The sequence below is a fragment of the Neofelis nebulosa genome, chromosome 3 (assembly GCF_028018385.1).
Source record: "Neofelis nebulosa isolate mNeoNeb1 chromosome 3, mNeoNeb1.pri, whole genome shotgun sequence".
NCBI classification, from domain to species: Eukaryota; Metazoa; Chordata; class Mammalia; order Carnivora; family Felidae; genus Neofelis; species Neofelis nebulosa.
In genome coordinates this window covers 110,441,741-110,463,700 of record NC_080784.1, presented here as the reverse complement: position 1 = coordinate 110,463,700, position 21,960 = coordinate 110,441,741, and the positions used below count along the sequence as shown (strand labels likewise).

Sequence of the window (21,960 nt, the reverse complement as noted above, 5' to 3'; positions counted from 1 at the left end):
TTTTATCATGAATGTGTGTTAGATTTTGTCAAGTATTTTCTCTGCATCTGTGATATGATCGTGTGATTTTTCTATTTTAGCTTATTAATGTAATAGATTATAATAATGTATTTTTGCATGCTAAACCAGCACTGCATGCCTGGGATTTTATTAGATATTTAGAACCTAAAACAGATGCAGTTAAACTTGAAGGAATTATAGATTCATAATTTCTCCATTGCCTGAATTAGTCATCTCATCTTCACTTACAATTTGACAGAAAAACAAAAATTTATAATCATTATTTTTTTTCATTTACCTGTGTACTGAAAGATATTACAACATAACTGATAATTTAAAAAGTGAATTTGAAATGTTATAACAAAAGGAAACTTCATAGTTTAAAAAAAATTTGTAATGTTTACTTATTTTTGAGAGAGACAGAAAGCCAGTGGGGAAGGGGCAGAGAGAGAGGGAGACACAATCCAAAGCAGTTTCCAGGCTCCAAGATGTCAGCACAGAGCCCTTTGCGGGGCTCAACTCAACAATCAGCGAGATCATGACCTGAGCCGAAGTCGGACACTTAACTGACTGAGCCACCCAGGTGCCCCGCCCCTATAGTTTTTAAGTATATAGAAATTCCTATTAAGGAAAAATAAATAAACATCAATAAGAGGAGGAAGTGGGCTCATTATGGTTTGTAAGATAGTAGATATGGGAGTTAGTGCTATCTATATTCTGGCTAATAGTCTCCTCTTGAAGTTGTTAACATGGGCTTCACATATTTAATACAATTGTAATGTCTGATGCAGCAATGACTGGCAGGAAGATGATGGAGGTTTTTCAACTTACATTAACCTTGGTGAAGTTTTTTTTGTTTTTCTTTTGTTATTGCATTTTGTTTGTTTGTTTGTCATTTCTGTCTTTGAAATATTAGGACTCTGAGCCTGCAGTTTTCTCATCTGTGTATGGGAAAACTGTCTTATGGTGATGTTTTGCCTTCTAAATAGGATGGCAGAGTGATTAACGCACATTATTTAATGCCATGACCATATTCTAGGTGCTCAGTAATCAGTGGTTATTAGCTTTATCAAGAGAACACGATGTTACAATTTTTTTTAGTTAGAATTTTATTGATATGTTCTTTGAAGTAGGAGATTCTTTAGCTGTTCTTTTTTACCAACTCGTTAGGCTCTGACTGTTTTGCTTCCTGAATTCTATTCCTATATTTTCACTTGAATGAGCAGCTGTATAATAAATCACCCAGCCTAGACAGCTGAATAAACTAGCACTCAACAATTCAGTAAATAAAACTTCATTTATGTCACCTTTCTCTTTCATAGCTATTTTAGTTTGTAAGCAATGGGATTTAAGTTTGCTGTTTGACATTTGGTTAGTTTATGAGAAAAATGTATTTATTTCAAAAAACATGTAGTTTTAAAGGCCCATAGATAAGTCATAGAAAAATAAGTAGGGGTGTGGAATTACCTGATTAAAGACACTCTTCTCTTGCATTTTAGGTAATTTTTTTAATGCCAAATATGGTGCTTTTCTTTTGGGAAATATTATCTGTAGGTCTCTGAGATATGTGATCTCTGATAAGTATCATACTTCAATCAAAACAAAATTAGAAATAGCTGCTCCTTTAAAGGATTCTTTTTTTCTAAAATGGGAAATCACCATTGGGAGTTTTGAAAGAAAAACAAAAAAACCTTTTAGGTTCTTATTATTTTAATAGTATTTTAGTTTGTATAATTTTGGTTGAAGGGCCCAGGAACTAAGATGCATGGTCACACTTTCTCTGATAGTTTTATATATATTAAGTTGTAAAAACAATGTCTGGATGCAAGGTAATGGCAGTGACATCAAATGCAGTTCTTAGGTGATTGAGCACTTGTGTTCAGGAGGACAGAAAGAAATACGGTCAACCTAAGTTTAAATTTTAATAGTTACAGAGTATTGGTGAATGATAAAGCACCTAAGCAAGCCACTTGAATTATATTTGGGGCAATTAGTCAGAAAAATCCTTGGGAAAAAAAATCGTGCTAAGTCATATGATATCAGGGAGTAGTAGTTTGTGATATTCCACTTGGCGCTGATAAAAAGAAGCTTGTGGGGTTTAGAAGAGATGTTACCATGTTTTCCTGAGTAAATTACTAATACTCGGCCTTTAAATAGCTTCTTCAGGGCATTATTTTAGAGTAAGGTACTATTTCACAAACAAAATAAATCACTCAAGCTTAATTTCCTTCCGGTGATACTGAGCTCATTATTTGGCATGTATGTAGTAGGTAGTCTGTGAATCTCTGTTGGGTGCATGTTAGTTTTTATGTTAGCTTTTTTTATGTTAGTTTCTCAGATGGAAACTAACTCTGCATAATATATAGCAAACCTATAGAAAGGGAATCTGTTTGGCAAACTTAGACATTCTTTTTTAATGTTGTATTGAAAACTCTTGGAAGCCATGGCACATTAAAAATTAAATACATATTTCTTAAACTGTTTGAATGTATCTGTCTTTCTGGCTTCAGTAAATACTGATGGTTCTTCTTTGGAAATGATATTTATCCCTTTCTGTTCCATTTTATTTCCACTCCCACTTTTTGCAATTCATAATGACGTCATGTGTGAACATTGACGGAGCCTGTTGACTTGTTTCCCAGGCTTCACCCTTCAGCCATAGTGCCCTTTTCCTGACTCTAATCTACCCTAAAAGCAATGATGGATTAATTTTCAAGTATTATAGCACCGTGAAATTGTTTCTCTTATGACAAATTCTCTGATCCCCTTACATAAATGATCAAGTTCAAAAACCTGAAACTTGTAGCCAGGCCTACCTACTTGCTTATATCTAATATTATTTCTTACAGTTTACTCACACTGCATCTGCTACCCATTTTTTTAAATAATTTTTTAAGTTTATTTATTTATTTTAAGGGAGAGAGAGAGAGAGGGAGGAAGGGTGCGGGGGTGGGGCAGAGAGAGAGAGGGAGACAGAGAATCGCAAGCAGGCTCTGTGCTGTCAATGCAGAACCCAACGTAGGGCTTTCACCTTAGGAGCACAGCGCAAACCATGAGACCGTGACCTGAGCTGAAGTCAGAAGCTTAACCAGATGAGCCACTCAGACACCTCTCTGCTCTCTACTGTTAACATCACTTCATCTGAGAGGCTTCCCAGACCCTCTTTTTGAATTCCGTAATCGATTTCGGCACATTATGTTGCATTGTAATTATTCGCCTGTCTTCCCCTATGAGCCTCTTGAGGTAGGCTCCTTATTTCATCTCCGTTGTATCCCTGGAGGTGTAATATTGTAGGTCTTCTATACATATGCACCGAATTAATAAGTGCATGCAACTTATAATTTGTGGTCTATACATTTTTAAGTCTTTACCTGCCTAAAATGTCTTATCCTACTTTATTAAAATCCTTGATCTACCTCTTTGTTTTGTTCAGTTAAAGCTTACTGAGTGCTGAGTATCTGCAGGACATTGTACTGGGTGATTAATGGGTCGTGGTGAGTATACTTCTGTGCGTGGTCCTTCTATAGCTAACAGTGGTGTGTTTGCCTCTTATGTTATCATTCTGATGTACTGCTTTGCTGGGACTCATCACATTGCTAGTAATTCATTTAGGTCTGTTTATTTATTTATTTATTTATTTATTTAGAGAAAGAGAGAGAGTGAGAGAGAAGGGGCAGAGAGAAAGAAGAGAGAGCCTGACATGGGGCTGGATCCCATGACCCTGAGATCATGACCTGAACTGAAATCAAGAGTCTGATATTACTGACTGAGCCACCCAGGTGCCCTTCATTTAGGTCTTTATGTGTTAATATTCCTGACCTGGATTATTAGCTCATTAAAGTCATGTTCAGTTTCTATTATAATTAAACATGTGTAAAATACCCAGTACATACTACACCAGAGACAACAGGCATCCTCATCATCTTCAAGACTGAAAATAAGGAAACTTTGTGAGAAGGATTAAAGCTGTATTTACAGAGGAGAAAATTTATTGAGCAAATAAATGAACCAGTCTAGAAACTGGTCAAACATTGTTAGGAATGTCATTGTAGATTTTCTTGAATAGGAATAAGGGTTCAAGGGTCCTTGAAAATTGTATCAGTGGGTGTCATTTGGTGCGGACTTATCATGGAGAGGCATGGTGTTGAGTGCTTTACAGGCAGGATTTCATTTTATATAAACTCCTGCTTGTTAATTAACAGAACTGTGGAAGACCTGTTGTGAATACAGGCAGATGTTCCAGCTTATGCATAGTGTAGTGTTCTTGCTTACAGTTAAGGTATGTCAATTCAGTGTCTTTTATTTACTAATTGAAGGGGTTGGTTTCTGCCCTGAAGAAACTAGAATTTAATGAATTTGGCCTTTCTTCTAAAGACCTTTGCCTCGGGTGCCTGAGTGGCTCAGTTGGTTGACTCTTGATTTCAGCTCTGGTCATGATCTTGTAGTTTGTGAGTTTGAGCCCCTGTGGGCTCTGCACGGAGCCTGCTTGGGATTCTGTCTCTACTCTCTCTCTCTGCCCCTCCCCTGTTCTCTCTGTCTCTCTGTCTCTCTCTCTCAAAATAAATAAACATGAAAAACAACAACAGCAACAACTTTGCCTAGTCAGTACCTGGATGTATATAAGGAAAGATTCCTTGTTTCGACTCGTCTTCATTGTATAAGGCAGAATGCCGTTCCAGCATTTTGAGTGTAGTCTGAGTTGGTCAGTAAGTGATACTATTTGTGTGCTTTATTAATACTCAAAATACATGAGGAATGAAGAGTATGCACTTCTTGCCTATGGTAGGGAAGGAGGATTGTGTCATGAACATGCCACATAATATTTATATGTAACCTCAGACACAGCCTATTTTTTATTCGTTTTGTTTGTTTGTTTGTTTTAAGTCAAATCCAGGGTATTTAAGGGCTGCTATTTAGGCTGTCCGTAGAGAGTTGGGGGAAAGCCATTTTTTTAAATCTGGCCTTATGATACAAGAATGAGATTTGAGATATAGGTACTTTTCATTCAATTTTATCACAAATCGTAATTAAATGAGAATATATTTATGAGGGAGGAGCAGTTGGCACATTGTTTAAAACTCCATTAGCACTGATTCAGGTGGATTAATACCTATGCACTTAAGAAAGAAAAAAAAATTAAAGGAAATAAAATAACTAAATGAGAAAATAGGAAACACAAAATATTTAACAGTTGCAAAATTGGTTAATGTTTCTTTATGCATGTCATTGTTTTTCTTTTCCCTCCAAAGCACAGCAAAGAGGAAAGTAAAATGTAGTCTTTGAGAATATAATACAACATCGTATCTTTTCACTGAGCAAGTAAAAAAAAAAAAAGCATTTTGTGAACTACTTGGATTAATACCCTCAATTTACGTAACATTATCCTTCTGAGGCACTTCACGTAGTTTTTGCATTATCTCCTGTCCATAAATGGCTGGCTTTAGTTCCTTCAGCTGTAGAATAAAGTAGTAGGACAACATGAACTTTAGCTCTTCTTCAAACTTGATGACACCGGGATAATGTTTGATTTTCAGGTGCAACTCCTGGTTATTGGGATTGATCATATAGTACGGGTAGAGTATTCTAGTTTCAGAGCAACCCAAGTGACCTGGAAATTAGTATTATATTAATAATTTGCATTGTTGTACGTGCATGCCACAAAATAATGAATGTGCTCACCTGTGTGATACTGGGATAGCAGTGCACAGTCAACCGTGAGCAATGGACATTTATTGGAAGCCTCCTGTTTTGCATTCTTCATGATTTCTCATCACTTAGGATTACGTTTTAATGTGAATCACATAAAACAAATAAGAAGCTATACACAATGGCAGTGTAGGCAGTGTATTTTGCATCACATAAAGGAAGTACTAAGATGGGTAGTCGGGACAAGTCAGCAGGGATCCAGCCCCCTGTTCCACTGTCCTGGAATGCAGCTCTCATCCTCACAGTCAAGACGACTGCTGCATTTCAGCCACTGGCAAGTCCACTTCTGCTCACTCATTGTCCAGAGCATTGGCTAGTCACATATTCGTGCTCAGCTTCCCCTAAGGCTGGCACATGTTGTCTTTACTGGAGCTGCAGTGTGCCCGGCTAAAAGTTGGGGATTGTTCTCTAGGAAGTGGAGGAACCGGGTATTGCTAGGTAACGAACAAGTTGCTCCTACAATGACATACCTTCGTTTGTTTTATTATAAAAAATAATATAAACGTTATTCACGAATTGAAATGGGTTAAAGTTAACATTCCAGGATGATATATTTTATGGCTTTATGGTGTTGTTCCTGGCACACTTGCGTGTTTTCCCACTGAGATACACAGATTTGCACGTGATTGTTTAAATTCAGTAAACACTGACCTAAATGGTATGTGAACTGTTAATTAAAAGCAGTGTTTTGGACCAGTGGGTTTTCTTTGTTTCATTTGTCTGTTTGTTTTGTTTTGTTTTTTAACTACATTGGATTGGTATGCAGAGATTTTTTCCTAATTGAGCTCTGGAGGAGATTCTGCATTTGCCCTGAGGATCTGATGTCAGGATCACTGAGTCCCCTCTTCCCAGGTGTTAAATTCTTTGCAGAGATTCCAGCCTGGTAGTCACAGGGTTGCCTTTAGGGTTGTGTTATTTCAAAATGACTGGCAATTGGCCAGCCCTGGAACCCTTTTTCTTACAATCTTACCTGTGTATTCTCTTCCTGGAGTATATCACAGTATTACAAATAGTACTTGTTGGATAATTTTCCCACATTCACATACCTCTTGTGTATGAACTGTTTTTTAAAGGTTCATATGCTTTGAAGCAGGGTGTGTACTACTACTCCATACAAATATATTAAAATTAATTTGTCTATTTTTACTTTAAAATGATCTACATACGTTCCTACATTTTTATGAAATACTTAGTCCAATATTGTTACTATGACATTTTTATGAAATACTTAGTCCAATATTGTGACTATTATTGCTGGTTCCATTAAAAGAATTTATTTCTTGGTGATGTCTTTGATGGTTGCTTGTTGGTTTTTAATCTATTTTAAGTATTATTCAGTTTGTCAGAATCAACTGCCAGGTAAGAGGGATCCAGGTCGATCTCATACACGCAGGAGATTTTTACTCCTTTTTTGTAGTCTTTGAGCTCTCTGCCATCTACTCTTTAATTGACCATGTTCACTTCTTACTTTTCCGTAGAGAAGATTTTTTTCTTCTGTAAATGTGTGAGTTCTCATTCTATTCTGCAACATCGTTCTTATTGCTTTTTTTCCATTGAACATGCCCTTCTCTTTGCCCAAAAAGTCCTTTTTTACTCTTCCATTTCCTGCCTCTAATATAAACTTTTCTACCTGAAACTCATCTCTTCCTTACTTTATTGATCCTGAAATATCTGATCTCTGCTTTACTCAGTGTTTCTTCTGTACTTTTGTTCACACTCTGCCCTGTCTTAGACTCAGATCTTCTGAGTTAAATGAGATATTTGAGATACTTGCTGCAAACATTTTCCTTACAATTGTTAAGGGGGTTGACGGTGGGGAGTGTTATGTATCTGGTTTTCTAGTTTTTCATACTAGTGGATGATTGTCATGCAAACTTTCCTTTGGAGTCCTAGAGTAAAATAAATCACACATATCCAGAAAACATGTCAAAGAAAAAAGGAATATATGTCAACAGTTTGACTTAAAAGATTTGGCAAGCCTTGATTCTTTCCTTTTCTCCTCAGTTGGGAATAGCTGAAGAATCCTCTTCTTAGAAGTAATACTTAAACCTTTTTCTTCAGCCATGTTTCTTTTTACAATATAAAATTCTCACATATTTTAATTTTGTGTGAAATTTAAGACAGTTTTAAGATTTAAAACAAATACTGGTTGGTTTTCCATATATGCATCATTTTTGTTCTCATTCTTACATGCTCTGATAAGGGTTTCCTTCATGCCCCCTCTGCTACCAACTGTGTTATGAAACACAGTTTCATAAACTCTTTAGGGTATTTACTGTTAAACCTATACAGAGAGGTGATTTTTTAGAACAGATGCAGGAAGTCTGTCAGTCACTGCCCAGAAATGGGAATAGAGAATGTGAATTTGTTGTCTCAAAGTTCCCATCGGAACAGTGTTATTATGCATCACAGCTAGGTTCTTAAGGCCACTTCCAAATCTCTCTTAATTAATAATTGATCCAAATATACTGAAGTCCCAAAGTGCAACTTCAATTATCCCAAATACTGTGTATAACAACATTTTGTGAAAATGCACATAGATTTCAGAAAAAGATTTACAAATGAACCTTTGGAATAAATCCATTTATAAGTTGATGGATGTTTGCATGTGTTTTAGCAAAACAATAATGAAAATTTAATGTAAGTTATTAGATAGACACATATTCAGTGAATGTTTGAGTGTATGTGAATTATGGGCAATACAATGTTTTGGGTGCTTTAATATTCAAGGAATTTGTAGTCTGCTAAAGAAGATAACATATGTATACAAATCATTTTATATTAAGTTCAAATATGAACACTACCATAAAAGAGGTATAAAGTACTATCAAAAGAGAAATAAGTAATAATTCCTTAAAATTGGCAAGATCAAAGATTGGTGTAGAAGGTGGCATTTGACCTGACCTTGAAGGTGCTATTTGATTTGGATAGATGGAAGTACCATGATGCAAAGGAAGCCAGAGTGAACAAAGTCACCAGTGTGGGCAGGGATGGGACAGGCTATGAGAATGTATAATGATATAGTGTGGTTCAGTGTAGAAAGTGAGAAACAGATTGGCCTTGGATTATTAATGAAAATCATAAGGTTTTTTTATGGATGAAGTTAAATAAATGGAATTAAGAACTTGAGCATTGGGGCGCCTGGGTGGCTCAGTCGGTTAAGCATCCAACTTCTGCTTAGGTCATGATCTCACGGTTGGTGAGTTCGAGCTCCGTATCAGGCTCTATGCTGAAAGCTCAGAGCCTGGAACCTGCTTCAGATTCTGTGTGTGTCTCTCTCTCTGCCTCTCCCTGCTCATACACTGAGCAAAAATAAAAAATAAACATTAAAAAAATTTTTAAGAAGTTGAGCATTGAGTGGAGAGTACTTGAATAAGTCATTTTTAATATACTGATTTGGATTGGGCAATAAACTTTTTTGAGAGACACTAGGAATTAGAATAAAAAGAAATTAGTGAGAAAGTAAATTTTAGTTGGCTTATTCAAAGATAGACTTCTATTACAGACTTCTTTAGGAGCATAGTGGTTAATTGTATTAATGGAAGAAAGTCATGGTATTGGCGAATTAGAAAGAGCAAATAAATCCAAATTTTAATTCCACAGGGTTGACTTGAGAGTGAATAGTTTGATGGAATACTCCTGTAAGAACAGTACCAGGAGGGGGACTGAGAGACAGGACAACCCCAAACAGCTTTATGATGTTTATCCTTCATTTATGTAGCCTTTACTGGGACCAGCTAGGATTTTTACCTTTTTCTGTCTTCCTGTTCTCTGTCCAAGCTGTGGGTGAGATTTGTTTTGTAAATTGTCTTTATATAGGTTAGTACATGAAAGATTACACCATCTGGCAGCACTGTTACCATGGCTCCGCATGTTTCTGCCCCAGGTAGAAATGCTTTCCCTGAGATGACACAGCTCCTCATGCCAGGATCAATGCACCATTGCCCAGACCCTTCTGGGTCATTGGCTTTGTTGCATAGGAGGCATTGTACTTCCTGAATGGTTGTGGAAAGAGATTATATAAAGGGAGAGTGAGGTTGAGGGGAAAGGGTAGACCAGTTCCTAGTTTTTTAGTCTATATTGTCACTCACCCCAAGAAGCAGCAGACGTAAACCAAACACGTCTCCTGCCTTCTTCCTGTCCATGTACAGTATTCATGCTCAGCGTGGAAAGACACTAGAGTTAATGGAAATATCTGTGAGGTCATAGGATCTGATCTTATTGCATATTTGACTTTGTCTAACTTCATACACATTTCTTTAGACATTTGGGAGAAACTGACTTAGGTGCACTCTTATGCTATTATTGACCTGGAAGAATCTAATTGAGGGATTTACCCTGTAACTGACTGATCTTAACCAATTTCTGCATTTATTAGTCTTCTCTTTATAGGTTTATAATCTAGAAACACCAAATACCAGTATTACAATATCAGAAAAGAGATTTTCTTTACTTTATGAAGGGATTCTTCAGCTGCCAAAGGATTTTTGACATTGTATTTAATTGAACTATTAATGTGTTTCTAACTGATTTTGGAACCATTTGCAGACAACTTTTAATTGCTAGTTGCCATACTATGGCACTGGGAATTCAACTCTGAAATCAAGAGAAAACTGAACTATAATTTACATTAATGTAAATGTGTTTTTTGAAATTATATTATTTATTTCCAGGTCTCCATTTCCCCAGCACAGAGGGAAGAAGTAGGACAAAGGTAGTATTAATGTGCTGCCAGTAGTGAAGCGTGAACTGGACTATGAACCATTATCTTACTCTTTTGTATTCTTGGCACCTAGTGCCTGGCACATAGATATTGACCAATAAAAGTTTAACTGTTATTGAATTATTGAAGAAATGAATATGTCTGCAGATTAATTAAGGAAAGTGTACTCAGTCCTTGGTGGTATCACTATACTTCAGAAGGGAACAGGGCTATAAGAATTATTTTGGAAAAATACCAGGTAAATATTACATTTTCTCTATTGAAATATTGAGGAGGACCAAAGGTCCATTGCTAAGAATTAGATTCTTTAGGCCTCAAGTTTATTCATTACCTTATTTTCTTAGAAGAAGCAATTTAGAATAGTTTAAAGTCACAAAGTGAGTATTCGGTGCCTGTAGTTACTTCCTATTCTCTCAGTCTTTTCTGAAAACAAAACAAAACAAAAAAATCTAGGACTTCATGTGGGTCTCTTAGCCTTGTTTTTAAAATCTGTCTGTGACTCTTAAGAAAGGTACCAAATAAAGGTCCATTGGGATGTTTCAGTTACCGGAGCTGTAAAAACAATCTCAGTGGCATTTAAACAATTTCTTATGTCTATAGAATCTGTAGCTGTAGCTGAGGGATTGAGGTAGCATCCAGCAGGAATGACTTGCCTCTGCTTCTCACATGGTCTGAGGCCTCAGCTGAAGTCTTGAGAAGTAAAAGAATCATCTTCAGGCTCATTCAGTCAGATGTTTGACTGTTGATATAAACTATCAGCTGAGACCTTAGTTGTTGTTAGCTAGAACTCTGTGTGTGTGTGTGTGTGTGTGTGTGTGTGTGTGTGTGTGTGTGTGTTTGAGAGAGAGAGCGAGCATATGTGCACTTGTACGAGTGAGGGAGGGGCAGAGGAGGCGAGAGAGAGAGAGGGAGAGAGAATCTTAAGCAGGCTCCTTGCTCAGCACAGAGCCCGACACAGGGTTCCATCTCATGACCATGAGATCATGACCTGAGCCAAAATCAAGAATCAGACAATCAACTGAGCCTCCCAAGCGCCTCAGGTTAGCTAGAACTATTATTTGTGGCTTCTCCATGTGGCATGGATTTGCTCAGAGCTCATAACATGGTGATTGGGCATGAAGGGTGCATGTTCCAAGAGAGAGAGAAACAAGTGGCATCTCTATCCTTTCTGATGACCTAGCTTTTAATGTCACATAACATTACTTCTACTATATTGATCAAAGAAGACACAAGCCTGCCCAGATTCAAGAGGTGTGGATACAAACAACCTCATTGGTGGGAAGTAGCAAGGTTCTGAAAACACATGTGGGACTGCAGTCATTGATTTATTGCACACAGTTTCCATGTCTTTTGCTAAAATTTTCACATATGATTCATAATTTATAGCTATCTTGAGTACTTTTACCAAAGAGACTATCTACCAGTTCCTTGTGTCTACTTAAAAAAACATCTACAGTTGGGGCTCCTGGGTGGCTCAGTCAGTTAAGTGTCCGATTTTGGCTCAGTTCATGATCTCACCGTTCCTGAGTTCTAGCCCTGTGTCAGGCTCTGTGCTGACAGCTCAGGGCCTGGAGCCCGCTTCAGATTCTGTGTCTCCCTCTCTCTCGGCCCCTCCCCTGCTCACACTGTCTCTCTCTCTCTCTCAAAAATAAACATTAAAAAAAAATCTATAGTTAAATGTGTCAAACAGATGCTGAAATTGATGGAGGGAAGTTTAAATTTAAAAGTGAAAATTCATAGCTTTATTTGTGTTTCTCAGTGAGGCGTTACACATTTGTTAATATTTTGGAGAGTGAATACTGAGGATTTATAATAAAATGAGATGGTAAGAGGAGTAAGAAGACTACATTCTTCTCTTACAGAAGTAAATAATGAATACTCGGCTTCTAGGTAATTTTTTCCAGTTTCTTTTTGCTCTATGCTATTTAATTTTTCTATTGCATTTAATTTTAATCTAAGGCATCTTAGTTAACACAAATAACAATGGCATACTTTATAGTTCTAAACTATAATATGTGATTAAACAAGAAGTTACAGGAAATATTTTACACAGGAATTGTTGAATTCTAAGAAATACCAAAATTGATATGACTCCCCTTCCCCAAACTTCCTTTTTTGTTGTTTTTTATTCTCTTCTTTTGGGCTAGATGCTGATTTTGCTTGTCAGGAAGTTCGTTTCTGTCTGAACAGTGCTGAATTTTCAGGGCTATGCTCAGCCACTTCTGCTCAACTCGAAGGTCGTCTGGAGAAACCTAGCATGGGACTTCCATGCAGATTAACTTGGACTAGTTCTGGAATTATCATTTTGATACTTTGATTTTGTTTGGAATCCTCCCTAAAGGAACCAGATTGAATAGGGGATGCAATAGATCTTCTGGACCAGAGCTGTATGCATGTACCATCAATTCTTACATTCCACCTAACTGAACTAGTGGATCATGTTTTCAATGGTGCTGGAACAGAAATATAACTAATTTATCCTGCTAATTATTCTAGACCCCGAGTCTCCTTTTTCTCACTCCTCCTTAACAATTAAGGTAATTTCTTTGTCATATTCTCTTTGGAAGAAAGGTAACAAAGAGACCACTCATTGCCTGTTGTCCAAAACACTCATGTGTTTCCTCTTGATGTAGTTGAGGCACAAAGCTATATCTGTCGCTCACTTTTCCCTCCCAAGTTTCATATTTCCCACTGCTTTCTAGATAGTTCCACTTAGAACAGAAGTAGAAATCTCAAATTCGTTATGTTTAGCTATAAACTCTTCTTATCCCCCTCAGATCCACTTCTTGGTTAATTCTATAATTATTCCAAGCCAGAAGTCTGACTATCATGCTAACCACCCCCTCTTCTCAAGTTCTCACTAAGTCTTTGGTTCTAATAAACACTTAAAACATACTCATTCCTTACTCTTCTGACCAGCACATCCTGGTTCAGACCCTCATCTTGTCCTCTATCTCCTCATCTCTTCTAAACATCCCATGATAATTTCTCCTTGTATGAATTTCACTTTAGTACAGCCTCAATCTGCCTCACTCATCTGCCTCAATCCCAGACATGGATTGTGCCTTGTTCATTGTGTCTCTGTGGCATAACAATGTGATTGTCACAACGAAAGTTTGGGTTTTTCCTGGAAGGGAAGAAGACAGACAGATAAACTGGCTGGCACACCTACCTTTATTTTTTTCCAAGCAAGTTACGTAAGTTAGTAGCTAAATTTGAATTTAAAAAATGAGACTTTTTTTTTAAGTTTATTTATTTATTTTGAGAGAGAGCATAAACTGGGTAGAGGCAGAGGGAGGGGGCAGGGGGAGAAAGAGAATCTGCACTAACAGTGCAGAGCTAACGTGGAGCTCAAACTCACAAACTGAGATCATGACCTGAGCTGAAACCAAGATCAGATCCTGAACTGACTGAGCCACCCAGGTGCCCCAAAAATGAGACATTTCTTTAAATACTCACCATTCTCTTTGTTGGCTCAAATTCTAGGGAAAACACAATCTTATTTACTTAATTACCTGAAAGAAAAAAATAAAGCAATGTATTTATCTTTTTTAGATGTAGATTACTGTTAGCTTTCTTGATTTCTTAAAATAAGTAGTGAGCACCAAAAAGAAGTCTTGTATGTAAATTCACAAGTGAGGTGGATTAGTGTCCTGGGAGAGAGCATGTCTCACAGAGGACATCAACAGAGATCACAGATATTTACCAAATATGTATTTGGTGTTTATATATATGCCATCATAGATATTTACCAAAGTCCTGACGAAGGATCACCTTTATCAGGTAAATATCTGTGATGTAAGGAGGAAATCTCAAGCCCCACAAGGTAGGCTGTATGTGGAAAAATGAAGAGCAGAGAAGGCAACAACACCTGAAGAGAGGTAAGGATAGAAATATGGCCATATTGTTAAGAATGTAAACTCTCTGAAGACAGAAATTTCTGTCCATATATTCTTTGAAATGTCTCGAGTACCAAAAGAATATCAGGTATGGTGCATAGCAGATGTTCAGTAGTATCTGCTGAATTAATGAATGGACTTTGAAACCCAGCTAACTTATTGGGATACTGTCCGATAGCCATGACTTTTTTTTTTCCCTAACAAAACTTAGAACAGGTAGCTGACAACAGCTTGTTGAGGAAAGAATGTTCCGGGATCACATCTCTATGCTCAGATGCGTGGTGTACTCAGAAAACATATGCCTCCTCTTTCTGGATCTTCATTCCTCCCCTCCAATCTCATTCTCTGTTGCAAATAAGCATACTTAAATCTCTCTCATTCTCCCTAAATCTCTGGATTTTTAACTTCCTTTTGTAACAAAGAAAGATATCGATGTCATTTTTTTTTTTTTGGACGGATTTTTTTTTTCTAGTGAGATTTTCATTGTTTTATACCCAGTGGTTACTTTTCAAGGTCTTAAGAACCTTGAAAGCTTAACTTTCTTCAACGTCAAATCAGGGTTTCAAATTTTGCCTACTTTTCATTATAACTGTCATGGCAAAAATTAAAAGCCTTATGAGAAAGAAAAAAAGATACTGTAGAATCTCCGTGGAAATGAATATGCCTTTCTGTAGGTAGTGCATTCTCCTGAATATTGTGTGTTAATAAAAAAATCATCTGCCGAGGTTTTTAAAAAGTCGAACCATCACCTTGACACTTCTCTCCTCACTGTATTGCTTTAGGTTAGCTGTGGCTTAAGCCTCTTGGATAATCTTGGAAATCATTTGAATATTCTGAAAAACTGACAGCTGGATTTGATACTGCATGTAAAACATTTTTTGTGTATGTTACTTCTCATTTGTTTGTACCAGCTTTATCCTGAAGAATCGAAAACATGGTGAATAGAGTATAATGGAGAGGAAATTTCTTGGTGCAGAATGACTTTTTTCTTTCCTTTTCTCAACGCGGCCATTATTTCAGTCCCTATTCAGTCTACTGCTTATCAGACACCCTGTCTGGGGGGAAATAGCGGTAATTTTTATTTAACAAAGCACTTTTATATATTTGATCTCATTTAATCTTTGCAATGTCCTTGTGAACATTATCAGCACTTTTAAAGATGAGAAATCTGGGCTTGAGAGAGAATAGGCAACTTGATTGAGAGCACACAGATAACTGAACAACTGAGGTTTGAACCTCAGTTCCCTGAGGAATCCTGGCTGGTCAAATCAGTGAAGACAATGGTTGGGACGTGGCATTGTGAATGGTAGGTAACTTCTGTATTTTCAGTGGTATTTTTTGTTGTCACTTAATAAGTTTTGGCTAACTATTTTAGCAGAAGCCAGCAATCAAGTATGATGCCCCACAATGTTTTTTAAGCATTTTATATCAAACTGTTCATTATTATCTTAACTACCGAGTTTTGCAAAATGAGTATTGCAATTCTCTGCAGCCCACCTGACCAAAGCGGAACATTTTTTATGTCAGATACTTTAAAATGGGAAAAGAGGCCTATTGATGTTGGTGTTGGAAACAAGAAAAAAGGTCTCTCTTCTCCCATCGTCATCTCTGTGTAGGATTCTCTCACAGCCCAGGCATTCTTCATCTCAGAATGGACGAGGCTGACAAAGGATACAGTGTTACTGCTTTCTCAACAGCGCTGGGCCCCACTCAAGGCTCTTATTTTGTGGGGAGAGAAGAGAGTAGGTTTGGGTCACAGGCTGCCATCAGGACAGATGTAATGTTAATTAACCACAGCAGCACAGTCTGTCCCCAGGTCTCTGAGAGCAGTGAAAGGTCTCCCTGAGGGTCTCCAGATTCTGGTGCCTCAGAATGAAGCCTAGACAGGACAGAGGTGGGCCTGCACTAGCCAGCTTTTAATTAGTTATTCTTCCATTGATTCTGAAGTGATTATCTTTTTAAAATCTGCTTTTAGGGGTGCCTGGGTGGCTCAATTGGCTAAGCATCTGACTTCGGCTCAGATCAGGATCTCATGTTTCCTGAGTTCAAGTGCCGCACAGGCTCTGTGCTGACAGCTCAGAGCCCTGGAGCCTGCTTCTGATTCTGTGTCTCCCTCTCTCTCTGACCCTCCCCTGCTCACGCTCTGTCTCTCTTTCTTTCTTTCTTTTTTTTTTTTTCAACGTTTTTTATTTATTTTTGGGACAGAGAGAGACAGAGCATGAACGGGGGAGGGGCAGAGAGAGAGGGAGACACAGAATCGGAAACAGGCTCCAGGCTCCGAGCCATCAGCCCAGAGCCTGACGCGGGGCTCGAACTCACGGACCGCGAGATCATGACCTGGCTGAAGTCGGACGCCCAACCGACTGCGCCACCCAGGCGCCCCGTCTTTCTGATATAAAATTAAAACATGAAAAAAATCTGCTTTTACATATCTGGAATTGGGATGTGTTTTACATTGGCCACAACTAATAGGAAGTTTGCTGTTTGTTTTTGGATAGGGGGCTAAGTATATAAAAAAATGATTGTTTTCTCCAAATGTCTCAAGATCTTTCTTTTTTTCTTACTCCTTCTTTTAATTTTTTTCTTCTTACTCCTTCTTTTAATTTTTTTCACATCCTTCATTTCTTGGTATTCATCATGTCAAAGTATTATGTACAATTATTGAAAATGTCACACTGTGGGAGTACTTGCTCCCCCAGCCAAACTCTGGGACTTCTCTTGGTTCCAGTTCCAGCCCATGTCCAGTGTCACAGAGCCAGGCTCCTTCACCCTGGCTTGTCCTGAACAGCTCTCCAGGGAGGGAACAGGGGACGGTGCCTTATTCTCCCTACCACCAAGTCAAGGCACCTGGGGAAACGAAATCAGGCAGTACTAGAAAACAAATCTTTGTGTGTCCAGGTCAGGATTATAAAAGATAAAGAAAGGAAATACATTAACATGCAGTATTTGATTTTGATAAATATATTATCCATATTTCCTTATTCCACCTTTTCCCATAAAGGACTTAAGACCATCTAACCCTGAAAAAAGATAAAGTGGTTATTTTTATTGTGACGTTCTCTTCTCAAAAGCTGTGTGTGTGTGTGTGTGTGTGTGTGTGTGTGTGTGTGTGTATGTATATATATATATATATATATATATATATATATATAATTATTTTATAGTAAAATCATAAGTATGTAAATGATTATTTTAATTGTATAGGGATGGAAATATTCGTAGTAATATAGTGAGGGAAGCACCTGTGTGTACTACTGATTCCCTGCTTAATGTTTGATCCATTATTGTGATAATCTTGATTTCATTTGCATTTGGAAAATGATAGAGTTCTACTCCTAGACAAGGAGCAGGAAATACCATAGTGATAGACTGTGGGTTTGACCTGTCATGATGGTTGGAAGCCTGGGGAATATTCTGCAGAGACCAGACATCCATGCTCCGTTCTCGCTATGCCATCTAGTGGAGCAGTGTGCTATCTGTGTGCTGGCAGAGGACTGAATGCGATTTTTTAACTTACATGGTATGTTTATTCTGTAACATGTATGCACAAATACTGGTAACATACATAAGAAGTGGTACTGCTAGTAAGTGGCAGGTAATGTGTTCAAAGAGTCCTTAAAAAGGCTGCTACATACAAGAATAACTAGTAACATCCCCAGGATGAAAATTAACGAGAGAAATCTAACACTGCAGATACGAACAGGTATTATAAAATAACAATAAATAAATCTCGTTGGCACTGGCACAGGATCAATAGGACAGGATAGAATTCAGAAATCCACTGAGCAGATGGCATTTTATGTAAATGAGGACAAGAATAGCTATCCATTGGGTTATAAATAAAGATGGATCCCAGCCTCATTCTTTCCTCCAAAAAGAGAGACTAGATGATGAAGGGTTGAAAATTCAAGAAATGAAGCTATCAAACTAAAAGAAACTATGGGTATTTAACAGATAATCTTAGGGGCGCCTGGGTGGCTCAGTCGGTTAAGCCGCCGACTTCGGCTCAGGTCATGATTTGGCGGTCCCGTGAGTTCAAGCCCCGCGTCGGGCTCTGTGCTGACAGCTCAGAGCCTGGAGCCTGTTTCAGATTCTGTGTCTCCCTCTCTCTGACCCTCCCCCCGTTCATGCTCTGTCTCTCTCTGTCTCAAAAATAAATAAACGTTAAAAAAAAAAATTTAAAAGATAATCTTAATGTGGGAAAACTTTTCTAAATATGTCAATAGGCCCAGAAGCCATTTAGGAAAAGATGTTTTATCCTTAGAGCAAAACAAAAAAGTTGACAGAAAATTATAAACTAATAACACTTAAAGGTAAATACTGTATTCAATTCTTTAAGTCAAAATAAATATGTTGACATCATCTAACAGAGTGCTGTGTAAAGAGGAGAGAGAATAAGAGGTAAAAACAATTTGAATTTGTGTTTCTCTGGCTAGCATGTGAGGCTAAGCATCTTTCCATGTGAATGCCATTTGTTTTCCTTCTGTGAAATGGGTGTTTCCTGACATTGCTCCTGGAAGTTCTTTTTCTCATTATTTTGTTTTGGATATCAATCTTTTATTATGTATATTGAAACTATTTCTGCATATTATTATTATGATGATGATGCTTTTTTAAAGTGTCCTTTACTCTCTGGAAGTTTTATTGTTCTGTATTCAGATCTGTCAGTATTTTCTTTATGACTTCTGGGATTTGTGACTGGACCAGGAAGGCCTTCCTTGTCCAGAATAAAATTATCTTTGGGGGAGTTTTTTTCAAGTGCTTCATATATTTTCATTCAAATTGGCTTTTTAATTCTTTTCTAATTTATATTAGTGGAGAGGTCTAAACTCATTTTGTCTAACTCAGCGGTAGATGACTCTTTTCTGAGGAAAACTGTTCAGTTTCCTCTTTCTGAGGAAACTGCTCAGTCTCTGAGTGCACAGCAGTCTGGCACTGCCTGCCACCCTCATTCCTCGCTCTTCTTCTTAAACCGGACATTTCATCGAGATGACTCTAAATTCTAGAGTGCATTTTAATATCTAGAAGGGGGGCGCCTGGGTGGCGCAGTCGGTTAAGCGTCCGACTTCAGCCAGGTCACGATCTCACGGTCCGTGAGTTCGAGCCCCGCGTCAGGCTCTGGGCTGATGGCTCGGAGCCTGGAGCCTGTTTCCGATTCTGTGTCTCCCTCTCTCTCTGTCCCTCCCCCGTTCATGCTCTGTCTCTCTCTGTCCCAAAAAATAAAATAAACGTTGAAAAAAAAAACAAAAAAAAAAAAACGTTATTAATATCTAGAAGGAAAATTTTCTTTTCCTGTTCTTTTTCAAAATCTTCTTGGCCTTTCTTATACATTTTCTTTTTCAGAATAATTTTGGACTCAGCTCTAGTTTCATAGCAGTCCTCTTGAAATGTAGGCTGGGAATGCAGTGAACTTAAAAAATATCATTTCCCTAATATTGATGTTTCCTTCTTGGCGCATGTCCCATCTCTCCACCTATTCAGTTTTTCTTTTTTGTCCTTCAGTAAACTGTTCTTCATGCACGTCTTGTGCATTTTGTTAGGTTTACTCTACTCTTATGTATGATTTTTGTTGATACAGTAAATGAAGTGGTTTTTATTTTTATTTTTTTACTCTAAGTTTTTAACTTCAGGGGAACATTCTAAAGTACCTTTATTTTAACTGTTAAATTTCTGAAATTGTTTTTTTTTTTACATTGAACACATTTATTGTAAAGGTTATTATTTTTTAAAAGAGTTGTTATAAAATCGATTTGCACTTTATAATTGATGGGGTCTTAAACTCCAGAAAATACTGTATATGTCTATAGAGGCAAGATGCCACCTGGGAACTCTCATCCCTTGGAGATCCAGGCATACCTTTCATGAAGTTCCAGTTCCAAAGTCTTCACCATGAGCTCAGCAAATTCGGGATCTCTGCAGACTCTGGCTCCTTCAGCTCTTCATGCAGCCTGAATATCACCCTCATTAGCCAAACCCAAAACTCAATTGGTGTTTTGTGGGAACATTTTATGTTTTAGGTTCCCACAAAATATCAGTCACACCAAACGTTCTGTGAATTTAAGCTGAGGATGGGAGATCAAGGGAGGAGCTGGTTATGTCCAGGAGACCAGTGTCAGGCTCACTGTTTCTTGACCTCTGACCTTTCGCTTCCCCTCTTCCTTCAGTCCCCAAGAATAGCAGTTGGGAAGTCATCTTGAGGCCTCAATTCGAAGCCAAGTGGAGTATTATCTTCCAAAAATACTGAGTGCTTTTCCTGCAGGGAACTCGAATAAGTAAAATTTTCTCTGCTCCCTTTCACATCAATGAAAGCTATATACTTGAATTGTAAATGTATTGTAAATGGTTAATGCATATGGTTAGAAAATATCTGGAAAATACATTAATGGATTTTATTTTATATCACATAGAACAAAGAACAAATAACTGAAGTATTTATTGCATAGAGTCCATTGAAATTCAAAGACCTTTTAAGTCCTTGGGAAACAAATTTTAAATAACATTATTACTGTAAGGCTTAGTATATCTGAATGTAAGCTTTTTTTTTTTTTAATGGCATTGACCCTGAAATTTTAATCTTTAGAGAATTGGGTAGTAGGTGATAAAATGCTTGAAGACGAACCATAGGGATAAAACATAGTATTCAAGTCATTCTACCGTGCAGCATTTATATTTGTTTTAAGTACATCCGGCTTAGGACTGAATCTAAAATGAAAATTTTAAATCCGTTTGCTCTTGTTTCTTACTTTGAATCCACAGATAACACTGTTATATTTTCAGCACATGTGCTGTTCTTGGTAAATGGAGTAGAATACAAATTGAAAACTTTAATAATTACAGCTTGTTTTAATCAGGAGCTAGAAGGGTGTGCCCCCTTCTGTCTTCATCCCAGTTATCTGGTGACACTATTCACTAACTCATTTTGGGCATAAAATGTGGTCCCCTCTTCCCTGTTAAGAATGAGTACTATAGAGCTGTTAATACAGATATCATTAAGTGATTTTACAAAAAGGGGGGGAAAAGAAAACAAAGAAAAGGAAGATATGTTGGGGCCTGATGTGCCATATAAATATTTTGTTTTGAGCTATGCGGTGATGTCATTGTGATGATACTTCTTCCCTTGCAGTTAACTCCCAGCTGCAAATCAGGGTATACCAGAAAGTGATGTGAAATGCAAAAGGCATGGGCTACACTATCGTAATTCATTCATCCTGAACGAGAGACCCGCAGGGTCTGGAGATGGAACTGTGATGGCTCACTCTGCACATTATGAATACAGAGTGGGTCTGGCCTGTTGTCATGCCTGTATTATGGCAAAGGTGTTGTGTATGGACAACACATTTGTTTTCCTCGTAGTGGAATTATGTGTTCCTCTCAGTGCTGTGGCTCTATTAGTTTCCATATGGGAAAGTGATGCTGGATGTCTTTGACAAAGACTTATTCAAAGGGATAACTTACCATAAAAACAAGTTTGTGCCTACAAAGCAAAACAAAGCAAGGATAGTATCCCTTAAAACTGACTGCTTTCATTTTCAGTGTAAATCAACCATACTGGCAAAACTTTGTTAATGTGTCCTCCTCCAAAATGAGTGAGTCCTACAATGTTAGAATTGTCCCTTGTTAACATTGGATCTT

The 21,960-nt window shown here is 37.6% G+C and overlaps 1 protein-coding gene across 2 annotated transcripts in view; it reads left to right on the top strand.

The window, feature by feature from the left end:
• UGT8 (UDP glycosyltransferase 8) overlaps window positions 1-21,960 on the top strand; it is an 87,176-nt gene that overhangs the window by 54,894 nt on the left and 10,322 nt on the right. The window lies entirely within an intron of this gene.